The sequence below is a fragment of the Stegostoma tigrinum genome, unplaced genomic scaffold, assembly GCF_030684315.1.
Source record: "Stegostoma tigrinum isolate sSteTig4 unplaced genomic scaffold, sSteTig4.hap1 scaffold_203, whole genome shotgun sequence".
In the NCBI taxonomy this organism is placed as follows: domain Eukaryota; kingdom Metazoa; phylum Chordata; class Chondrichthyes; order Orectolobiformes; family Stegostomatidae; genus Stegostoma; species Stegostoma tigrinum.
Window position 1 is genome coordinate 216,091 of NW_026728141.1, and position 15,733 is coordinate 231,823.

The window sequence follows — 15,733 nt, forward strand, 5'->3', positions numbered from 1 at the left end:
CCAACACACTGCAACTAATGTGTTTCAACGTCATTGAAAACGTTTTTTTTTTCCAGAAAGTTGATGGGTGAATTGGCAAAGCAAAGACAACTAATCAGGGCTTGTTTGGTATTTAAACACGTGATCTCTCAGATTTTTTTCGGGCTGTACAGCCCTCAAAGTGAGAATCATACCCCAAGACCAAACAGCCCTTTTGGCCAAGTTAGGAGCAGTCCCGGTCAAGTTGGGATACCCTCAGAGCGGAGTACATTCCACGTTGCTCATGGGATTACTGTTCAATCTCAAGAACATCTTCTTTCTGACTCCCTGCTCTCGACACAGATTATAAAATTCAGGCTTACCGTTAATGTGAAGAGAGGTTGTGGATGTGCCCTTGCTGTTGCATAGAGATCACTGTTCCTGCGTCTAGTAAGAGGAAGGGATTTGCTGTTGATTGGAAACATCTCTTTCTGAATTCAATGCCACTCTGCCACAACAGGAGAAGCTGGAAAATCCTGATGAATTGAAACATAAAATGGCGTGTCTATAGCTTAAGTAATAAAAGATCAGTGTAATATATTTAACATTGTGCTATCACCGGCTGAATGAAGCAGCTACCCAGAGGGAGGCAGCTGTGTGTGTAAACCGCATGGTGAGCAGTTTGCGTTTTACTTTACACATGAGAGGAAGTGAGAATTAACCCAAACAATGGCACACCACAGCCGTGAAACATTGTTCCCATGGCAAACTTGAAAAATAATCAGAAACGAGTTTGAGATCCATACACTCCGTCGCCAAAAGCCTCCATCCTAGCATATGTTCCAGGGAAGCTGGCCTGCTAATGAGTGGTGTAAACTTAATGTGATTTGTGTGCGGAGCCCTGCCTGTGTCCTGCTCTGAACTTGTAGGGCACTGGGGAATTTGATTCTGTATGTACATCGTTATTATCGACCCGCCTTAAAATGCAAGCAGAGGAAAAGGATCTGAGGGAAAATAGAAACAACTGACGAGATTCCCGACCCTCTTACCGAACATTGTTCAGTAAATTCAGCCACCAAAACACAATATTTCTCCAATTTCACCAGGAAGTAGCATCATGAATATCCTTAATAGAAATATGGAATCCCAAGAATTGCTTAACTTGAAGTCAGAGATGGAAGTGCCTGAGATTGTAATGTAGAAACGTAAATACCTGGGGATGTAATTACATTTCATTGAATGATTCAGCGCCACGTGACCCACGACAAATCATTATATTCCGGGAGCCAGCATCATTGTTGCATCACAGTAGTTGAAGGCTGTCGCCGCTCATGGTGTATGACGTCATGGTGCAGCTGGAAGCCCCGGGGAACAGTTTATTAAAGAAACCTCCCTGAGGGTCAGGCTGCCCTGTGGCGGGAAACATTTGGATGGCCAACCACAATCATTTCATGTGGTTACAAAATCAACAAACTAAACAAGATCGAGGCATTCTTTTTCCTTCTCAGTTAAATTTCAGTATCCATGAAGCGAGATAATGATTTCAGTGGGCCCTTGATTAAACTCCGAAATGATGAAAAGCGATGTCAAAACCATTTAAATGGAGCACTACCCGCCTTGAGTTTTAATCTCATCTCTTGATCCATTCAATCAATGCCTAAATCTATAATGTTCCCATGAAATCACAGCTTGATTACAGCAAAGACTTCATTCAGCCCATTGTTATCCTGAAATGAATCATAGTCAGCTTGAATTTAAACTGAGTAAATTGGAGAGAGACTGCAGAATCAGTTTGTATGTATCAGCACACACGGCCAGTTCCTGGTGGCATGGGTGTGCTTGCATTGACTGCGGGCCTGTGTCTCCATGATAAACTGGCAGAGGAACATTGGTATTTTAGTTGTTGCAATCTGAAATTTGAACTGGCTCACACGTGGGTTTAAGAGAGCTTACAGTTTTGTTTCACATCAGTCTCTGTGTCACAACCAATCAAGATGCTCAGCTTTTAACCAATAAAGGTTGTCAGTTAAAAAATTCGCTGTTTCCTTTGTCACACATCTCCGGATCGTCAATAGGAACATTATCTACAAGGAAATATTCTCCAATCATTGAACTGTCTGCGAATATTATGTGCATTCAGGCCCAGGCAACTCATACCAAGATTCTTCCGAACTAGAAAGAACCTTTGACACTCTCTCTCCAACTCGTTCCATCCCTTTCTCCCTCTGTGTTTCAGCATTTGTATGTGTGTGTATGTGTGTCACTGTCTGTATGCACATGTTTGTCTCAGTGTGTGGCTCTGTGTCTGTGTGCTTCTGTCTCAATGTGTGTCTATATGCCTTTGTGTACATACGTGTGTACATATGTGTCTGTGTGTTTCTGTCTCTGTATTAGTGTGTCACTGTTGAACTCTCACTGTGTGCAAGCTGGACTGATGTGAAACAAAACTGTAAGCTGAGTGTGTGCATTAGTGTGAGTCTCTGTGGCTGTGTGTTTGTGCCTGTGGTTCTTTCCAGTGGGATTTCTGTTGTTTTGGGGGTGAATCCATTGAAACGGGGTTAACTCACTTCCCCGCTTTCTCTCTGTCTCTCCCTCTTGAGTTTCAAATGATACAATGGTCATGTTGACATGTGTCTCCATATGTGTTTGTATCTGTGTTTTTTTTTCCCTGGTTGTAATCGACTCACTGAAAATCCTGACACAGCAGGTGGTGACATTCCAATTCTAAAAAGATATCTAGAATTAAAAATCTAATGATGACTATTTTGAGGTTGGATGGCTCGCTGAGCTGGTTTGTTGTTCCGCAGACGTTTCGTTACCATGCTTGGTAACATCCTCAGTGCAGCTTCTGATGAAGATTCAGAGTGCTTTCCCACCTGGTTTTTAAACTCTGGGGTTCGTTGTGATGGATTGCCTCACTTGTGGGTTTCCTCCATAGTGGAATGTATTTGGTATCGAGTTCAATGTGTTTATTAATAGCTTACTTCATGGAGTGCCATGCTTCCAGGAATTCTCGTGTTTGCCTCTGGCTTGCCTGTCCCAGGAATTTGGTGCTGTCCCAGTCGAAGTGGTGGTACTCCTTCTCCGTGTGGATTAAGATGAGTGAGCATTGGCCATGTCTTTTTGTAGCCAGTTGTTCAACGATAATGGATATCCAAAGATCTGTGTCAGGAGATGCCTCCAGGAACAGCATCAGAAAGATTCTACATGCCCCGACACACACATCACACTTCCTTACATCAGGAACATGTCAGAACTCACCACAAGACTTCTCGACCACTCGGCATCAGGGTGGCACACAAACCCACATCAACCCTACGACAAGTGCTCACCAGAACTAAAGATCCAATCCCGACCATGGACAGGACCAATGTCATCTGCAAGATCCCCTGCAGAGACTGTGAGAAACACTACATCGGACAAACAGGAAGGAAACTAACAACAAGAGAACATGATCACCAACCCTAACCCTAACCCTATCTTAATCAGTCAGCAGGATGTGAAGTGATGGTACTCAGGAGCGACAGCTTTTCGCTTCTTGAACAAAAAGCAATCGCATGCTGTTAGCATTTATTTGACATCTCTGATCGCCTTTTACATTCAGAAATGTGTTCAGAAACTGCCTTTTGTGCATCTCTAAATAAGCACCGTGGAATTTCGTAAATTTTACTGAGTTGCTTTTTCACGTCTCCCATGCCAGCTTGCAAATCAGCTGGCTGCTACCTGAGATTTGTTCATGTCCACGATTGGAAAATGTTGGAGTAAGGAGAAAGGTAAGGAAGATGACAGCTCGTAGCTGCACCGAGGTTCGAACAACCTCCCAATGTGATTTGTCGTTCTCGAATTCTAATGCTTGCTCAGTTTTTCAGACAGAGGGTTATCTTTGAGCCACTTACACTGCAAAACGTCGTCGAAGGTAAGTCTACATATGTTGCACGGTATCATCTGGTGCACGCCCTGCTCAGCTTGGTGCATTTTCCCAGTAGTCTGGTGTTTCTCACGCTACATGTTAACGTGAAAATTGTCCTGTTTTGAGCAAAGGGCGGAATCGTTCACCAGAGTGAAAATCTAAATGCCGGAAATGCCATGCAGTTCATGTTTACTTTATCCAAGCATAACCGAATATACTTTCTCCCAGGCACATTACATTTGTCGCCTGACTGAGTCTCACATGACGTTCTCTGCTTTCAGTTGATTTTTGAATTGATCGAGCGGCTATCAGCATCTCGTGGGAAAATAATGTTTGAGCTGGGCACTGCCCGGCAGCTAAGAAAATGGATGAACAAGACAGGGATGGTTCAAGCATTTCCCTGTGCCTTTGCTTATGTTGTCTTGCAGTAGCAACATCAGAAAGAATCATGTTTGCAGCGCACCTGTCAGTGGATGTGTGGCCAAGCAGTCTCAGGAGCTGGATTCAGATCCAGTCTCCTCGGAGGCGTGGGTTCAATTCCCACCACTGCCGTGATGCTGGTACCCTGTCATGTTGTTTGTCTGTTCTGCTGAAGCTGGATGGCGATGAGCTGCGATCAGTAGAAAGCAATAGTAGGAAGCATTTTGTTTCCAATCAATGTACGATGCAAGAGAGCACAGAGCTTCCATTGTGCCAGTGGTTATCAATTTTGTTGTGGAAATGGAAAGAGCAGACACTCAACCTTTGGTCTACTCACCAATGTCGACCAGATGTCCCACATTAACACAATCCCATTTGCCAGCATTTGGCCCATATCCCTCTAAACCCTTCCGATTCACTCACACATTCGATATGCCTTGGAAATGTTGTACATTTACCAGGTTGCACCACTTCATCTGGCAGTTCAACACATACTTGCACCACTTCAGGGCAATAAAAGAAATGGCCCTCAGGTCGCTTTTAAATTCCTACCCCTCACTTTAATTACACACCCTCCAGGTTTGGACTCACCCACCATGCGATAAAGACCTTGACTCCTCACCCTGTATATATTCGTGATTATTATATCAACTTCCGCCAGGTCGTCCCTCAACCTCCGGCACTCCAGGGAAAACTGCCTTAAACCTATTCAGTCTCGCCATACAGTCCGAAACCTGCAACCCTGGCAAAGTCCACGTGAATATTTTCTGGGCGGGTTGACATGATATCTTTTATTTTTCGATAATGCCAATAACGCTGGGCTGCATCGATCTATTTGAAACAGAGAGCTTTAGTGTTGAACTGCTGCACATTTTAATGCTGTAGGAAGGTCAGTGCGCAGGGCAGAGTAGTGGCTGTGTTTCTGTAGTGTAGTGGTTACCACATTCGCTTTACCCAGTGAAAGGTTCCCAGTTCGAAGCCGGGCAGAAACAGTGCTGTTGCCCTTTTACAGTGATAGGTTTCTGGATGGACATGAAGTGAGAGTTCTTGTCAGCCAACATTTCTTTGAATGAAGTTGGCCATTTCTGCTTTTGTTGTGGAAAGGAGGATAATTCTATTTCAATGTGGTATGAATCCTTGTTAAATTTCTCTCATTCCTGGCCATGAATGTGCTGAAATTGTCCCTTTCACGTGTGCATTTAACGTGCCCTAATTCATTCTGGAGCAGTGTAGTGTCACCTTTGCTTTTTGTGTGAAAGCGTTCCAGCTCAAAGTCAAGGAAAAGCTTGATTTGCGGGTGTTGCAGTGCACCGCATATTCCTCTCTGTCAAATGCATCTCAAGGTAGTCTCTGAACGTCCTAGTTCTGCTCTGCCGTGTCTCAAAGTGCATGAATTGAAACCAGAAGCCTTCAGTCACCTTTCGGAGTAGAGAAATGTGTTTGCATTTCTTAGCAGTGGACGCAATAGCGGCTCATTCAGCCAACAACAGGAGTGAAGGGATTTACAAGCTCAGATGAACCTCATGACTCATGCTCTCGTAGAGTCATTAGCATTTACGTGTGGTCTCAAGTCAACAACATGCTCGTATTGAAACTGAGGAAATGACAAGACAGGCTACCAATTGATATTGTATCCAATCTTTTCTTTATATCAAAGAGGAGCAAGAAAGTCTAAGCAAGGAGAGATAGAAAAGTGTGCCACATGAAGTTAAAGTGAAGCAACTTGTACCTTAATCATACAGCAGGATGTGAAGCGATGGTGACTCAGGCACGAGGGCTTTTCACTTCTTGAATGAAAAACAATCACATGCTGTTATCATCTCCGACGTCTCTGATCACCTTTTACTAACGGTCAATGTGTTCATAAACGTGCGTCTCTAAATAAGCACCATGAAATATCGTAAAATTTATTGAGTTGCTTTTCCTCGTTTCCCACACAGGTTTCTGAATCAGCTGGCTGCCAATCTGACATTTGTTCGTGTCCACGATTGGAAAGCTGTGCAGGAAAATTGACGCTTAAGGAGAAAGACAAGGCAGATAGCTGCTCAGACCTGCACCAAGGTTTGAACAAACTCGCAACGTGATATTGTCGTTTTTGAATTCTAATGTTTGCAAAAAGGACAAGCTAGGCTACTAAATAACATTGTTTCCATTTTCTTTTCATTCTTTCACAAAGGATCAAGGAGAGCGAAACAAGGAGGAATAGGAAAGCGAGGCTTGTGAGCTCTGGTGAAACACCTTTTCTCTTATTCAGTCCTCAGCAAGTGATGTGAAGGTGACTCAGGTGAGAGAGCTTTTCACCTCCTGAACACAAAGCAATCCCATCGCGTTAGCACTTTTTTGACATCTCTGATTGACTTTTACATTCTGTCTCTACGTACAGAATCTGCCTTCTGTGTATCTCTGGATAATTGAGTTGGGATGTTGAGATGGCATAATGAAAAGGAGCACGATTTTCCCTCCTATTATGTCTTCCAACTTCTCTTCCAATGAAAATACGTGGAATGAAAGAGAAAAAAAAACAGAACAAGCATATTGTATCCGATGACTCTGTTCCGAGGAAGGGTCACCAGACCCGAAAAGTTAACTGCCTTTTTTCCCTTCACAGATGCTGCCAGACCTATTGAGCTTTTCTTGCAAATTTATTCTTGTTCCTGATTTACAGCATCTGCAGTTCCTTCGTTTTTTTTTAATCTGGATGTTTCACTCCCAGAAATGAGCAATAATGCAGTTGGAGCACTCATTCAGAGTCAGTTAACGTGGGCAAAGGCCCGAGAACACTTGTTTTCACTTTGAACGAGTGTTTCCTTTCGGCATGTTCATTGCAACGGTACCTCTGCACCATTCCCACGTTAGGCAATCCAACCACATTTAACAAAACCAGCTTTTTTTCTGGAAATCTCATTGGGCATTGTAGCAAATGTAAGGTAAAGAAGCTGGGTTTGTCTGGGAGTTGAACACAGTGACTTTTTGCATATCTACACTATATCATAATCTAAGCGAGAATCATACCCCTAGACTAACAAGCCCTGCCTGTGTGCACTTGCGTAGCTCTGAACCAGCTGAGACTTACTCAGAGTGAATTGTCACGAATGTTGCTCCGGAAATTCAAACCAACCCAGAGTTTCAAAACAATTTCCTCTCATTTTGTCTCCTTGCTCCCAGAATGGTGCTATTTGTCCATTCCAACGAGACTACGTTCTCTTCATTTGTGTATTAAACCATTTTCTTCCACCTAGATCACAAAACATTTTGAAAGGTTCACAGACTGGGTTTCTGTTTCGTATCATTTCCATGTTTCCACGTACTAACTGATTTCCCGCTTAAATTCTCATGGCGCTGCTCAGTCTTCATCATGCCCAGGGATGAAAGAATTCAGTTTTATGGAGACATTCCAGAGGCTGAGATTGTTCTGTTTGGGGCATAGAAGATTAAATGGAGATTTCATGGCATGAGCGTTTGGATGAAGTAGACAGTGAGAAACTTGCTTCCAAAGACCAGGGGCAGTAAACACTGGGATTTTTAAACTTTGAAGATAAATAGAGGTGCATTTATAGAGGACTTTCCATGTCATGAAGTCCGTTCACCACGAGAAGAGGTTTTTTGTTCAAAGCTTGCTTCCTTATTTTGCACATGTGATACATTCGCCACAGCAAACCTGAGGGACCTCAGACTGACCTCGTTCTCATCAAAAACAGACTTCATCAGTAAAGAAGAGAGCAAGATAGAAAATGCCAGAGATTGCCCACGCTTTTAACGTGCAGAACCATTCTCATTTATTCTATCCACACAAAACAGGAATCATACCGCTCGATCAATGAACCAGCAAACAGCTCAGAACAATGAACTCTCAGCCAGGTGAGTTTTCTTGTAAGCTAAGGATATCCCCATTGCCTCGGGGAGTGAAAGCAACATTGAGTTTTAAAAACAGATTCTTCCCATTCTAACTCCTTACTCCCTTCTTCCGGGACCAAGCTCTGTCCATTGGCACCTGGAGTAAGATATCTTCCACGTGCAGCTAGTGCTGGAGAAGGGCAGCATGAACGTGCTCTTCAGTTCTCTGTCAAACCTCCTTGTGAGGAATGGAAATTGTGGAAGTCTGTGCAGAAGGCAGATCGTACTTGCACAGGAACTGACATTATGTTGGGAACCTTGTCTAAATTACTGCATCTGAGACAGAGCGAAAAATGCAGAGTTGGTACGAAAGAGAGAATCCCTCCCAATAATAGGGAACTGTTTCTGTATCTTACTGTCACAGGGAGGTCGCTGCTATATGAATCAGCGGGAAAGTTACTGCAGGGAGTCTTGTCATTCAGACACACTGTACTAGGTCTGTATAAACTTCATGGTGTTGATCCCAGCTCAGGGAATAGATTTTACTTTTCAAATCATTCTCAGAGCGACAGAGAAGCAATTCAGGCCAGCACTTTGACATCTTCTGGGGAGAACAGGGATGTGAGAGAGCGGACAGTTTTTACTTTTGTATAGCATTTACAATCTTGGCCTGTGAGACAGTAGAATCAATTTGAGAGATTGCTTCAGTTACAGAGAGCAGGAAACAGTTGAGTTGGTTTACCTTGCTTCTGAAAGCTGTTCAGTAAATTGCGCAGAGCAACAGACTCTTCTCCTTGGCATTAGTGAAACGATAAACAGCAGAGGACGTCTTCCAAAGTATGGTACCCAGCAGAATACAACTAAAGAATTACGAAGTGACAAGGTCTGTTAAAACCAATTTTGTGAAGAATTGAAGCCCAGGGACTGAAAATCCCTGCAATCGTGGGGATGTGGCATTGTTGACTAGGCTCGAGGAGGGTGCACAGTGCTGTTCCCAGGAGTCAGTGTTGGGACCACGTCTATTCCGGACAGGTATTAATGGCCCACAATTTTGCACAGAGTGGACATTTCCAAAATCCTTAATGTCACAATTTTAGGAAAGAAATGTTATGACTGGAGGAATTCACAGGAACTAATTTTTATTTTCCAGTAAATCTTCCATTGCCTGATCTGAAGCTGGAAAATTCCAGCTGTGAGAGAAGTGTAGTAAAGTTGATGAGTTGATATTCAGTGGTGTCAATTAACATCATCCTCACCAGGTTATTGTTTAAAACTCTCAGCTGGAAAATTCACTCATAAAAAAGGAACGAGTCTCACCATTCGATCGAATCATGGCTGATCTAAACTTCAATGACATTTTCCACCCCATCCACAAAACCCTGTGTACCGTTGGGAACCAGACATTTATCAATCTCCACCTTCAAAAAATTTCGAAAGTAACATGTCAACTGTGGAAGGGAATGTTTGTGCTGCGAGCCAGTTGTGCTTTCTCATGAACTATGCAGGTTTATCATGTAGGCAACCGATTCTAGTCTGAATATTTTTCAAACATTATTATCCCCAGAAAACCTGCCCCGAAAATTTGACAAACTTCGCATGGTCAGCAGTGGGAGCTGGACAACAGGGGGTGACAATGAATCGGCTTTTGCAGATCATCATTGACTTCCATCAAACACAATCTAAAACTCTGTGGGAGTCAAACCCACAACATTTGAAATACAGGGCCATAAATCCATAGATGTCTGATACGCTCGCCATTGTACCTAGAACCTCGCCTACTCGAGCTTTAAAGTACAGAAAGTTGGCTTTGGTACATCATCTTTGTGTCTTTTAACAAAAAAAAAAATTTCCTTGGAAAGAAGGGTCACCAGACCTGAAAAATAACGCCGATGTTTCTTCACACATGTTGACAGATCTGTCAAACTTTTCTAGCAACTTCTGCTTTTGTATCTGTTTGCCCTCGTCCCACTTTCCACACTATCCCTGAGAGATCTGGCATTCATGTGACCATCTAAACACTCGTAAAATGTTCTGATTCTTAGCTTAAGCACACTTTCAGGCAGTGAATTTCAGATGCCCAGAACTATCTGTGGGAGAAACACATCTTCCTTAAATCTCCCGTAAACCTTCTGTCACTTGTTTTCAATCTTTCTTGAAGGTTAATAATCATTTTCAATAAGCTGAAGTTTAGTCCAATCTCCCTTATGTATCCCCTTCATAATTTTATACATGTTAATCTGCTCCCCACTGAGCTTCCTCTGCTGTCAGAAAAAAAAATAGCCTAGATCATCTGTCTTCTCAGCAGAAATGGTCCATCCGGGTAATATCCTTGCTGATCTGCTCTGGGCACACTCTAGTACAATTACACCCTTCCTGTATCTCGCAATCAAAATGGTACAAGGTTCTCTGAGCAAAATCAGAAATTTATGAAGAAATTCAGTCCAACAGGCATTATCTGTGGAAATGATTGATTGATGGATGGATTATTATGTGTACCGAAATACAGTGAAAAGCTTTGTTTACGAGCAGGACAAGCAGATCATAGTAAGCATTGATTAACACATCAGAATTTGCGAAAAGATCTAGACAGAGGTACATTGGTTACATGGCACAGGACATGGAGTAGGCGAGATCAAGGGCAGCAAGATCAACATTATTTGTTGTCCTGGGGCTGCGAGTCAAGCGTCGTCAGTACTCGGGTCTGAACAACTGCAGCATCCTTAACCCGTTTAAAAGAGCATTATTAGTATTGTTTTACAGATTTATATTTCAGTTAAAATGTAGAACATTAATAAGGAATGGTCAGGTTATATCTGCTCTAAGTATATCGCAAGGTTATGATGTGATGTTATGATGTTATGATGTCAGCTCCATTTTGAAAGCAGGGTTAATGTTTTGAGAACAGGAACTATTCATCAGAACTGATAGCATCGAGGAAAAGATGGCGTATAAAATGTACTCCCCTAAGAAATGTGTCCTGTGTGCATATGTCTGAATATGAATATCCATGTGTCATTCTACGCTTCTTATTGAAAGTTCACCTTATCTTGAAAATCCTTCTTTCGCCTTGGATGGTGCTTCATTCTCTTCGAGTCTTTCTGACTGCAGTTTAGCTTTTTCCAGGATGAAATATTTCCTCAAATGTCTAACATTACAAGTCTACTGACCCAGCTCCTAAGCTAATTTACCAATTCATTGCAGCCAGCCCTAATTTCGCACTGTTACCAATTTCCTCACATAGGTTTCAAGCTGTCATCTTAGAACCAACCATCCCTCCCTCAAAGTACACTCAGCCACACCGTGATCACTGATACCTCGGTGCGTGTTCGCTATGAGATCATTGATTAATCTTGTGCCATTACATATTACCAGGTGTCTTGCTCTCTGATTGTATCTGGAAAATACTGTTCTAATGAACTAGTCAATTCATCATTCAATCTACGTTCGCTAATCTGACTTGTCCAATGTGTATGGTCATTAGAATAACCAAGGAGCACTGCTTCACTGTAACTTAAATGATAAGGACTGCTTTAATTGTGGCACCGATGACAAATTTGATGTTCCATCATTGTTGGTTAGTTGAAATATCTTGGAATCCCCTTTCAGAGAGGTCTGCGTCTGTATCTGCACCACTTGGATAGAAGAATTTCAAGGACGAAGCTCTCTGTCAAACTCTCCAGAGGTTTTGGGGATGACAAACAAACTCTACCCTTGCCTTCCAAAACACAGATGAATATATTTTCTTAAAAATACCAAGATATTTTATGCTTTCACAGTTGGGTCTATAGTTTCAGAAAGGTAACACCTTGCTGGATGAGTCTGATTCCAGCGACACTAAGAGAATGACATTACATTGAGGTTGTGATTCCCATCGTTTTGTTTGCCACATTGCCAGAAGGATGTGGTAGATTTGGAGAGAGTGCAGAGAAGGTTCACCAGGATGTTGGCCAGTCTCGAGGTCATTGGTAATGACAAAATGTTAAAAAGAATGGGATTGTTTTTATTGGAAAGATGGCGGCTGAGAGGTGACCGAATAGAGGCCTAGAAAATTATGAGAGGCAGAGATAGGGTGGATAGTTAGAGGTTTTGATTTTTTTTCCCAGGGTTGAAGTTTCAATTTATAAAGGGGCACAGGTTCAACGTGAGAGGGCAAAAGTTTGAGCAAGATGTGCGCAAAAAGTTTTTTTTTTCATATGGACTGGTAGGAGCCTGGAATACATTACCAGAAGAGATGATGAAAGGAGGCACGTTGGCAAAATTTAAAAGATACTTGGATGGTTACATGAATAGGAAGAGAATGGAGGGATACGGAACAAATGAGGGCAGAAGGTTTTTCTTTAATTTAGTCAGGTCACCACGATCAGCGCAGGCTTGGAAAGGTGAAAGGTTTGTTCCTGTGCTGCACTTCTCTTTTGTTTATTTGTTGTTTGTTTTCAATTGGTTACTTTCAGAGGATTGATCGTATGATGTCAGTGTCACTGAGTTTACTAATTTCATGGCAAGTCAGCACAACTCAATATGTCATTGATACTTGGGGAACCTGTCAAACATAGCATCTTTATAGTTACTCATGTATTGGCCATAACCAAATACTTGAGAGTCGACTGAAATTGCAGCTTCACTGTACTCGTTCAGATCAGACAAAATATAGTCCATTTCTTTTCCCATTCAGGAAGCTGTGCTGGTGATACTTGTATAAACATGGTGTCTGTTTCTTCTTTAAGTTCCAACAAAAACTTTTTTTTTTTGAGAATATCCTCCTAAATTTGTGAATCTCAGGAAATTGATGTTGCTTGAAAAGATATTTTAGACGCAGCTGAACTTCATGAAAATAAAAACAGGAATAGATTATTGACGATGACCCATGCCATGTTCTTTATTGAACAAGCCTGTCACCACATGCTCTGAAAACTTTTAAGAGAATCCCTTTAGTTTGGAAACAGGCCCTTCAGCCCAACAAGGTCACACTTACTCTCCGAGCTTCACACCAAGACCCTTCCCCCGGAACCACCTAATCTATACATTCTTGAACATCACAGGCAATTCAGCATGGCCATTCCATCAGCGTGCAAATTCTTGAACTGTGGGAGGAAACGGAAGCACCCAGAGAAAACATATTGCAGACACAGGAGAACACCCAAACTGCATACAGTCACCTAAGAATAGAATCGAACCGAAGTCCCAGGCACTGTGAGGCAGCAGTCATAACAACCATGCCACCTCGTAATACATGTCACAGAATAACTACAGGAAAAATAGTGGTAACACACCTCTTCATTACTGCAGGAGGTCCGAATGAGCTATATTTCTACTGTTATTGTCCAGAAATCATCCTGTACCCCTACATCTAATAGCTGTATCTATATTTAATTTCGAATACCCCGTCCAGATATGACCAATGTTATCAACAAGCATACCTTGTTATAAAGCAGTCTTCATATAAAATATATTTCCCGACGACACATTTAAAATTATCCTGCTCTGTTCACAATGTCTTTGGGCATTTCATCTCCCAAATGTAGTCTGTCTATTTCCTCTGCATCACACTTCATTCTGCCTCCTAAAGAGAGTGCTGGTCAAAAATTGGTGACTGGGCGAGATCATTGTACTCCCCTCCAGTCTCCACCGCCACTGCTTCATTCCTTTCTGTCTCCTAACCAGCATCATGTTCATTCTGTCATTAATCCGTGGGTTTAAATGGACAGGATCATTGTTCATGCCAAGCCTGGCTTTGGATTCAAGTTACAAAACCAATTTGTTAAAAACTTTAAAGCAAATAAACTTCAATAAGATGCTTTTCAGTGTATTTTAAAAAGAAAGCTAAAGTGTATTGTGTGTTGAAAAAAAATGCCTTCTTAGATAAATGGCAGGAATGTCCAGCCAAATCCACACTTCCTCTGTAAGGTCATGGCAGCTATGCCCAGTGGCAATCAGTTGGTTGGCGCTTGTTTTGGTGAAGGAAAGACCAGCACAATAACAACCTCTTGACTTTTTTGAGGGGGGAGATGGGTACACCATTGTATATGGACAGCACTGTAGAATCATTTAACCAGCGAAAAGAAATCATCCATTATGCTCCCACATAACTGACTTCGCTAGAGCAATGTGTAATGGGAGATAAGGCCAAGAGACAGAGATTAAGTCACCCAAACAAGTTTGGTTATTATTTTGATCTGAAGTTTCTCGAATTAAAGGAGTTAACTAGAACTGTTTGTTCAGTGACTGTGATTGATGTCAGTCTCCATGGATTCCAGCTGTGTCACAGGAGGCTTTCCTTCTCCTACTCCTCAGGGGCCCCATTCAGTGTGTTCTCCCATAGTATAAGCGTGAGCATCAGCTACAGCACTGACAGGGATCAGCAGCTGCAGAGAGACGGCGCGGAGAGTTCAGGATCTGAGAGCAATCGACTGGAATGTTCCAACAATGAATCTGAATCTGAGAATAATAGACGGGAATGTTACAATAACGGACAGGAGTTTATTCGAGGGTCTTTTATACCTTTCAAATCCTTGGGCCCTGTTATCATGGCGAATACACGGTCTACTGCTGATTATTCAAGTGGGTTACTATCCCCTCCTCGCTATTGTTGGTGTTCCTGGTAAGTCACTGTCTCTAACCATTCATTAATTCCATAAAACATGTTGAACTTCATTGCTATTTCCGTTTTCCGCACTTGGGCAAAGGCAGAATCTATTTTCTTTTGTTTCAATTGCAAACACCGCTCATTTCCATGAATTTCAGACCCTTCCTTTACAGACACGAGTGTTCACAACCTGGAGGACCCCTTTTGCCCTGAACTGATTTATCCCTCATTGTTGTCTCCATCAGCAAACCTGTCGACGACCAGCTCGATAATATCCACAGGCTCCACCTCTGTGTCATTGTTGCTGTTGAATAAACCATTAACTACGCCTTGGTATCGTAAAGACTTCACGTCTTCAGGTCTCCACCAGCCAGTCTTCCAGTTACAAATAATTGGCCAGAAACTTGTTCTTGTCTCTGAATTTACTTTACAATACGGAGATTGTGTCAGAGTAGTAATGTTGATGGACAGTAATTTATATCAACAACACTGTTCCAAATTCACAGCTGATGGCAGACCATAAATTCAAATGACAGGAACTGGAGTAATTAAAGAAGTCACTAACAGCAACCATAAAATCAACAGAATTTTGTCTAAAAACCTATCTGTTTTACGAATATCCTTTGGTAAAGAAATCTAACATTACCACCTGATCTGGACTAAGAGTGACCTCAGACCCATAATAATGTGCTCGGCTCTATACTGCCTTGAGAATTGGCCTCACAGGCAAGAACAATTAATGATGGTGAACAAATGCTGGCCCTTTCCAATAATGTCAAAATCCCATGAAATTCCATGAAACAAAAAGGAAAAACAAATGGTGAGGAAACTGAACAGGTTTGAAGTTCCTGCCAAGAGAAGAACAGAGTTTGCATTTTAATCCACTGGCCACACATTGGAACTGAAAGATGCTGGGAAATAATGTGATTAAATCTGGTGACAGAGATGTTTGTTTTGAAGGGGAGAAGGAGTGTGTTGAGTACGTGGAGTAAGAGAGAGAAAAAAGAAGCAATTAGGGACACTGTTGA

At 42.1% G+C, this 15,733-nt stretch overlaps 1 long non-coding RNA gene across 1 annotated transcript in view; it reads left to right on the forward strand.

Moving 5' to 3' along the window:
* LOC132207912 (uncharacterized) overlaps positions 1 to 13,936 on the forward strand; it is a 34,213-nt gene extending 20,277 nt beyond the window's left edge. Inside the window, exons 3-4 of the long non-coding RNA XR_009443990.1 lie at positions 6,229 to 6,349; positions 6,465 to 13,936. This is a non-coding gene — a long non-coding RNA (uncharacterized LOC132207912). The remainder of the gene's footprint in view (positions 1 to 6,228; positions 6,350 to 6,464) is intronic.
* The last annotated feature ends 1,797 nt before the right edge of the window (positions 13,937 to 15,733 follow it).